At 45.8% G+C, this 9,277-nt stretch overlaps 1 pseudogene across 1 annotated transcript in view; it reads left to right on the top strand.

Annotated features, from left to right (window-relative positions):
- LOC310799949 (ectonucleoside triphosphate diphosphohydrolase 3-like) overlaps positions 1 to 7,784 on the top strand; it is a 13,327-nt pseudogene extending 5,543 nt beyond the window's left edge. The window contains exons 5-9 of the transcript in view: positions 725 to 952; positions 2,469 to 2,738; positions 2,838 to 2,948; positions 4,437 to 4,574; positions 7,596 to 7,784. The product of the transcript in view is annotated as an ectonucleoside triphosphate diphosphohydrolase 3-like (transcript). The remainder of the gene's footprint in view (positions 1 to 724; positions 953 to 2,468; positions 2,739 to 2,837; positions 2,949 to 4,436; positions 4,575 to 7,595) is intronic.
- The last annotated feature ends 1,493 nt before the right edge of the window (positions 7,785 to 9,277 follow it).

Genomic DNA, 9,277 nt, shown 5'->3' with positions numbered 1-9,277 from the left:
CAGTAGTTCAAGGTTCAAGGTTTTTATTGTCACATACAGCATCACAGTTGTAATGAGCAGTGCAATTAGGGCCGCAGCCACTCCAAGACTGTGCACATGTAGAGACACGACAAGACACAGTACAGTCAAATTAGTTACAAACATAGTGCAGTCAAATAGAGTAAGAACCAAATGCTAAGTTAAAAAGTTAAAAGTTAAAAAGTTAAAAATTTAAATTAGGTAAAAGCTAAGAGTTCACCATGCACATTCAAGTCTGGTCCAGTAGGGGGTTCCAACAATAGCACTGTAAAAATAATATAGCAGCAATAAACATAATTAATAATTAATACAAATAAATAATAAGATTTCCTTTGCTTCCATAGCACAAAATGCCTGCAGGTTGACATAGATATTCATATCATATTATATCATATCACTGAGCACAGAGATATCTGGCTTAATCAAACCTAACTTTGCAGCCAGTAATGTCTGCTTTGGGACAAACTCCCTGCCGATTGTAATTTCAACACACTCCCTATTTCTTCCCACACACTCACATTTTCATCTGCTCAGCGATGGACGATGCTTCTTGTTCTCCAGCCAAAAAAAGCAAGACAAAGCAGTATTATTAACATCTCTATTCATAATCTCTATTGTAAAATGTGAATTTGTGTTATATCAGCAGTTTGTAGGCCACCATAATAAAAGGTCTGCAAAAGTTGTCCTCCTTCCATTGTGTTTGCAGAAGAACCTGTGGAACGCCTATGTCCGTCCTGACGGGGCAAAGACAGTGGGGTCCATGGACCTCGGCGGGGCGTCCACCCAGATCGCCTTTGCGGTCACAGACGGGGCCACGGGGACCGACTACATGCCGGTCCAACTGTACGGCTATCCTTACAACGTCTACACACACAGTTTCCTCTGCTACGGCAAGAACGAGGTCGAGAAGAAGGTTCTGGACAAAATAGTCAAGGTGCCACACAGCTTGTCTTTGGTGTGTGTGTGTGTGTGTGTGTGTGTGTGTGTGTGTGTGTGTGTGTGTGTGTGTGTGTGTGTGTGTGTGTGTGTGTGTGTGTGTGTGTGTGTGTGTGTGTGTGTGTGTGTGTGTGCACAGACGGGATCTCTCAAGGATTCACTATGTCTCTATATAATCTGTCCTTGAGCTGCTAACCGGCAAAGGGAGACCAGTCAAGGATGCATTATGTCGTTAAGGATATTGATCATCCAGCTAGGCTGGGAGAAAATTCATTACTGTATCTCTGGTAGCTTGTAAGAAAATACTAACTTGAAGCTCATAGTAATTAGAGGGAGAGATGCTATGAGAATATGTTATGCGTGTAAAAGTGCAGCACTGCTTGCGCATGCTAAAGGCTGCAGGCCAAAGGCCACGATGGTGCACTTCCATCTTTGAGTCCATCCTCACCTCCTCCATCACCGTCTGGTATGCTGCTGCCACTCTCAAAGACATCAACAGACTTCAGCGCATCATCCGCTGCGCTGAGAAGATAATCGGATGCAACCTGCCATCCCTCCAGGACCTGCACGCAGCCAGGACACTGAAGCGGTCTCGCAAGATCATGGCTGACCCCTCCCACCCTGGCCACAAACTCTTTAAGACACTCCCCCACGGCAAGAGACTGAGGACTGCCAAGACCAGAACCACCCGCCACAAGACCAGCTTCTTCCCAACCGCCATCAGCCTCACCAACAAGGCCCGGAAACCCCTTCCGCCAAGGGCCTCACCAACAACCCCCCCCCCCGCCCCCCACACACACACACACACACAAACTACCTCCTCTTAAACTCAACTGAACTCCCCCCCCCCCATAAAACTGGAACTCATATCTAATTTAATGCCTGTCTAACTGGGACTGTAAATTCATTCAATCCGCATAAAGTTGCTGTATCCAGATTGAGAGGACACATTGCATTTACACTTGTGTTCAATGTGTACACACAATGCATCCCTGACCACCTCCGGAGGTGGTTTGGCCGATCAGATTGCAATCCATCTTCAATGCGTTTTGGGGGTGTTTACACCTTCAAGTGATAAAACACAATCTGATTGCAATCTGATCACAGAAAACACATGTTAATGCCAGGTGTAAATGGCCCCAATGTGACGATATGTATCGTGGGGCGGAAAAATAAATTGTGATATTAGCTTAATTTCATCACGTATTAAATCGTATTGTGAGATAAGCACATTGTTCCATCATAAGAAACATTGTAAACAAATGGTACACTCCCCTCTTCCTCTCAGGGTTCCCACTGGTCCTTGAAATCAAGGTCTTGAAAGTTTTTGAAAATAGACATGGGTCATTGAAAGTGCTTGAATTTATAGATTGTGTGCAATAATAGATTTTTTTTTTACTTATCTGTAAAGTCCGCTAGTTCTCATTATAAAAATGTACGGTAATTGTAATAGTAATTAACATTGATATGTGTCTGTGTTGGGTCCTTGCCTTTCATCTCCCCTTCTCCACCAGGCATCGCAAGACCCCACCTACGTTCCCAACCCGTGCTATGCGGAGGGCTTCAACATCACCGTGAAGGCCTCGTTCATCTACGAAACGCAGTGCACAGAGAAGCCAGCCAACTACAACCCAGACCAAGACATCTTCATGGTGGGGGCTCCGGACTCGGACAAGTGCCGGAGCGTCGTTAAGTCCCTGTTTGACTTCACAAATTGCTCTGGAGCAGTTACTAACTGCTCCTTCAATGGCATCGAGCAGCCACCCGTCACTGGGGAGTTTATGGTAACCCACTGTGACACAAGCTGCACGCACACACAGACATATACTGTATAGGGTGCATTCATAATAATGAACTACAACTCTGTCTGTTGTCCCCTCAAGGCATATGCTGGATTCTTCTTCACTGCCAGGGCTCTGGGGATGAACAGAACCTCAGAGCTGGAGGGATTCGAGGCTGCAGTGAAGGAATTCTGCCACACACACTGGACAGTTGTACGTTTCTCAAATTTGCCTGCTGCTGCTACAGTGCAAAAGGAAGGAGGCAGATTGAAGAGTAAAATAGACGTAATAACTAGTAATAGCTTTACAATGACTGGTCATTACGGAGTAATACAAGTGTTTTTTTTTACCAGTAATTGTATTGTAAGGTCTAGTCTAGTCGTTATTTTGTCTGCAATAACGGTACTTACAACACTGATAGACTGCTCATTGCCTGGTAATTACTGAGTAATATGCTATACAGGCAGTAACATGTTTTTTTTTTTTACCAGTAGTTGTATAATGAGTCATTATTTTATTTATTTATTTATTATATAATTGTTTTCTCCCATTTTTTCTCAAATTGTATTTGGCCAACTCACAAGTGTGCAGTCTTTCTGCTCCAATAATGCCGCATTAAATCCCCCATGCTGTCCCGGTCATTGCTCCACCCCCTCGACCGATCTGGGGAGAGTTGTAGACTAGCACCTGCTCACTGCGGCGCAACATGTGCAGTCGCCAGCTGCTTCTTTTCACCTGGCAGTGAGGAGTTTGAGAGGATCATGCTATTCCCCCCCCCCCCCCACACCCCACCGGCTTCCCACCCGCAGACACGGCCAATTGTGTCTGTAGGAACGTCTGACCAAGCCGGAAGTACCGCTACCGGGAATTGAATCCTGGTCTCCGCTAGGCGAGCGCTTTTACACCCCCCCTACTCGTTAGTTTTAAGTAGTAAATTGTATGTATACCTGGTAAAATGTTCAAATGTAGTGGCCGCTGTTTCCATGCTAGCTGACTAGTCTCATGAGCGCGTGCAAATCCAGCATGCCTTGCAAGGTTACAGTCATTCTCTAACAATAACATCTTTGACACTACTGCAGAATTACCTCCCCATGACCTGTAGTGGCCGCTGTTTCCAAGGAATAATAATAATTACAGATGAAGACTGGGAACTGCTGAAACGGCTGTCAACACGGCCAACAGCCATGTTGACAGACTCAGTTTGGGCTTGTTGTCACAGCAACGTGTTGTCCGTCTGCAGTCATTTTTATTTCTGCATTTCACATTCTCTTCACTCAACTGTGGAGGAAATTATACTATAATAATAATATTCTATCCCTGACTCTATTCTCTGTTATGTGATCTCATCTCTCTGTGTGATTTTTCAAACCAGTTCTGTCATACTTTGGACCTGATCTGGAGAAAGATAGCTGCTAGTGGCTAAATTAATTGGTCCTCGTTAGCACAAGAAATTCCTTATCTCTGGAACTTTACCGTTCTATTTGATCATGTGCCAAGCATGATATCATATCTTTAATTAAGGGCTCTAGAACTGCTGTTATGCTGCGTCTTTTGCTTCATACACTTTGGGGTGGGTGAACATCGGGTCTGTTTGCAAGCAATCAAAGACAACTCTTTCCTCCAAGTCTCTTAAATGACAGAGAACTTCCATCACATGAACATGCACCTCAGACTCTGATCTTTGTTTCTTCTGTCTTGCAGCTGAAGGAAGAGAAGCGTTGGATCTCTGAGCGATTCCTCAAGACGTACTGCTACTCTGGTCACTATGTGTTCACCCTGCTGGCGGACGGATACAAGTTCGACAAAGAGACCTGGAGAAACATCTACTTCCAAAGAGAGGTGGGTCAAAAAAGGAAAGATGGTAGACACTGTTGTATCTGAGCGGCAACAGAGAGCCGAAGTCACACGCCTTCCGGTACGCGATATTTTTTCCCCGGATGATGGCGAAGGCTAGTTAGTTATGTTACATGGCAGTAAAACGCCACTGAATGACCAAATTGATATAACTTTTAGCCATTTCGAGTAACACTGTTTCCATATGGACGACGAGCGTTGGTTGTGTATAATGTGGCTATATTTATAACGTACTCTATCTCTGATACACTCTGATATAATGTGTTTTCCTCTATGCGGGGAAAAGTGTCATGGCGCCGTTTCCGGTTTATTTTTCCAGTCTGAACCAAACAATGTTCTGAACACAGCCAAAGAGTGTAAATGGTAAAATGGTCTGCATTTATATAGCGCTTTTATCCAAAGCGCTTTACAATCAGAAGGTAGTCTACATTCACCCATTCATACACGATGGCGGCAGGCTGCCACGCAGGGTGCCATCGGGAGCAATTTGGGGTTAAGTGTCTTGCCCAAGGACACAACGACAGCAGCTGGGAGGGAGCGGGGATCGAACCGCCAACCCTTGCGTCATTGGCCGACCCGCTCTACCTCCTGAGCTAAAGCCGCCCCTTAGTGTAGTGAGACAAGAGGAGACACTCTTCTGCTTCTTTTATTTGTTTTGTTTTTTTAATCAAGCAGCAGCCATTTTGTCACATATCTGTGGGGGGGGGGGGGGTAAGTCCCCATTTAAATTGAGGAAAAATCACATGTGGACTTCATGGCACAATTCCAACAGGATTTTAAAAAAAAGTATTTCGCCGTTCACCGACATTGATATTTTGGTTCGTATGCTGAAGCAGGAAGTAGGAAGACTTTGACTCTATTCACTTGAATTCCAGGAATATTGTGCTCTAAAGATGACGTTAGTGGGGTCGAGGCTGTTACGTCCTGAAACCCACATAGGTTGCGCCAGCCGTAACCTATGTGCGATTCGAAATAACGCATCCGAGATAGAAACGTTATGAATATAGCTACGTTATAAACAACAAACTAACGCTGGTGATCCGTATGGAAACAGTGTTACTCGAAATGGTTAAAAGTTATATCAATCGAATTTGGTCATTCAGTGGCATTTTACTGCCATATAACATAACTAACTAGCGGCTAATATTAGCCACAGAAGGCAACTAGCGCTGAACCGGAAGAACAAATACGTTTGCGTTGAACGCGGAAGAGAGAAAAAGTGGGCGTGGTGAATAAGGTGAATAGGAAGTCATTAAGAAGACAGAAATCAAAGATAATTTCTTCCCATTAGACACTGTCCTACTCTATTCTATCTGCTGCATGCTCTATCATGTATTCTCTATTGTTGCAACAAAAGCTCTCACATTAGACAAAGAGTGAGAGAATAATATGAGAAAATACATCAATATGACAATAGGTTTTGGGCTGTCCTTGGGCTGACACGTTGCAGCACATTAAAGGAACACTCCGCCCATTTTCAACCAGCTTTGTATCATTAGAACATCAGTAGTATATCAGAAAACTGTAAACGGTTTTGAAAGTCTGTCATTTAATTGGACAGTTATTGAGTGTTAAAGTGTGGACCAGTGACATCACTGGTCCACACTAACTCAAATGAATAACTCATTAACTCAAATCAACTCTCAATAACTGTCACACTAGATGAATGGTGAATAGTTTGACAGTTATTGAGAGTTGATTTGCTCCCCGTGCTAAGCGGATTAGACCGCACATTGGGAGCTATGCATGCAGAGACGGATGCCTCTCATACTCATCATCTAACAGACAAAAAAAGTCGATGCCAGAGTGATTTATTCCATGCCTGCACCCTGGGGACACCGAGGCTCTTTCAACAATGGTGGTCCCTCAGTAGAAGGAGATTCCCAGGCTGACATTCAGTCCATTACTTTATTACATTATTCAGTCACTGTTTCCAAATAGCACATGATTATAATGACCCTTTATGACTCATTCACTGAAAACAAGGGGCTTCCCTCACTGGGCCTGGGGCTATCCCCCACATTCCACAAGCTGCCAACAAGCCAGACACTGTGCTGCTGTGCCCGCTCCTGCCTCTGGGGGGATCTGTGCTGCTGTGCCCGCTCCTGCCTCTGGGGGGATCTGGAGCGGGACACATGGATAGCTCCTTTAAGAGGACGTTACAAAGCAGACACACTGTACTACAGAGAAACCAGACGTCTGTTCTGTGTCACGTACGGCCCCGGGGATCGGTTCAGTTTGTCACGACAGGCCTGTTTTGACACTGTTGACTTCAGGGGAAATCCAAAGTGTTTCTAACAGTCACTTTGATCCGTGTCTCAAACGATGCCGCGTTGGGTCATTGAATTTAAGGGAATTTGGACTGGAAAATCCTTGAATTTCATTACATTACGTCATTTGGCACGCAGACGCTTTTATCCAAAGCGACTTACAATAATATCACATTTTGTCAACAGTAGAGAAATCAATTTTGTAACACAATCTTATGACAGCTGCAACTTTTGAAGGAATAAAGTAGCACCTGTAGAAAGTATATTGAGAAGGATGTTTTCATCCTTAAGAAGGTGTGGGAAATCTGTAGAACAAAATGACAAAAGTGAATCTTCCTCTTTTCTCTCCCCTCCCCTCCCCTCCTCTCCTCTCCTCTCCTCTCCTCTCTTCTCCTCTCCCCTCCTCTCTCCTCTCCTCTCCTCTCTCCCCTCCCCTCCCCTCCTCTCCTCTCCCCTCCCCTCCTCTCTTCTCCTCTCCTCTCCTCTCCCCTCCCCTCCTCTCCTCTCCCCTCCTCTCCCCTCCCCTCCTCTCCCCTCCTCTCTCCTCTCCTCTCCTCTCTCCCCTCCCCTCCTCTCCTCTCCCCTCCCCTCCTCTCTTCTCCTCTCCTCTCCTCTCCCCTCCCCTCCTCTCCTCTCCCCTCCTCTCCCCTCCCCTCCTCTCCTCTCCCCTCTCCTCCCCTCTCCCCTCCCCTCCCCTCCTCTCCTCTCCTCTCCTCTCCCCTCCCCTCCTCTCCAGGTGAAGGACACCAGTGTAGGCTGGGCCCTGGGCTACATGCTGGGCATGTCCAACATGATCCCGTCCGAGGCGAAGACGATCCTCCCCATGGCGGGACCCGTCTTCTCCGGCCTCATCTTCCTCTTCTCCGCTCTCACCATCATCACCGTCGTCTTCCTCTGCATCCTCCTCGTTCGCACCTGCTACTGAAGTGGTCAGAGGTCAGAGGTCAAAGCAGCTACAACACTCACAAAAGGGACCGGCCTGTCATTGTAAGCCTCGACCACCGCTGTAGCCGGGAGGCGCTACAGTAACATGTGCCCAGGTTCTCCAATGGAAAGTTAATCATGAATGTTCATATCTTTTTTGAGCCCGGAGCCATTTAATGACAAACCAGTGAAGTGGCCAAGAGACTGAAAGCACCCAGCTTGTATATATCCTGCTAGCATCTTCGGCTTGAGATGGGACATTCAGTTACTGTTCTGAGATAGTTTTCTTCCACTTGGTAGATAGTAAACATAGATTTATCTCTAAAACAAGTATACAACAAGCCCAAGTTGATTTTGCACTTCAGGTACTGTATACTCCAGCTAGACTAAAGTAATGGGATACATTTTTGGGGGGTATCAATCGACTTTTTCAGAATCTGCCATATGCACTAGACATGGCGGTTTTAAAGTCAAAGAGGTGATATTGTAGCAGTCTGTGTGGTGTGAATTAGGGGTTGCATAGACTAGTCGATGAAACAACGCGTCAACGTTACTACCACGAGTCAACGTTACTACCACGAGTCAACGTTACTACCACGAGTTACTACCACGAGTCAACGTTACTACCCCGAGTCAACGTTACTACCACGAGTCAACGTTACTACCACGAGTCAACGTTACTACCCCGAGTCAACGTTACTACCACGACTCAACGTTACTACCACGACTCAACGTTACTACCACGAGTCAACGTTACTACCACGACTCAACGTTACTACCACGACTCAACGTTACTACCACGAGTCAACGTTACTACCACGACTCAACGTTACTACCACGAGTCAACGTTACTACCACGAGTCAACGTTACTACCACGAGTCAACGTTACTACCACGACTCAACGTTACTACCACGACTCAATGTTACTACCACGAGTCAACGTTACTACCACGAGTCAACGTTACTACCACGAGTCAACGTTACTACCACGAGTCAACGTTACTACCACGAGTCAACGTTACTACCACGAGTCAACGTTACTACCACGAGTCAACGTTACTACCACGAGTCAACGTTACTACCACGAGTCAACGTTACTACCACGAGTCAACGTTACTACCACGACTCAACGTTACTACCACGAGTCAACGTTACTACCACGAGTCAACGTTACTACCACGAGTCAACTTTACTACCACAAGTCAACGTTACTACCATGACTCAACGTTACTACCACGAGTCAACGTTACTACCACGAGTCAACTTTACTACCACGAGTCAACGTTACTACCATGACTCAACGTTACTACCACGAGTAAACGTTACTACCACGACTCAACGTTACTACCACGACTCAACGTTACTACCACGAGTCAACGTTACTACCACGAGTCAACGTTACTACCCCGAGTCAACGTTACTACCACGAGTCAACGTTACTACCACGACTCAACGTTACTACCACGACTCAACGTTACTACCACGACTCAACG

This window comes from Poromitra crassiceps (genome assembly GCF_964638095.1).
Source record: "Poromitra crassiceps genome assembly, chromosome: 29".
In the NCBI taxonomy this organism is placed as follows: Eukaryota; Metazoa; Chordata; class Actinopteri; order Beryciformes; family Melamphaidae; genus Poromitra; species Poromitra crassiceps.
Note: the sequence above shows the minus strand (reverse complement) of the source record. Positions and strands in the feature narration are given on the sequence as shown.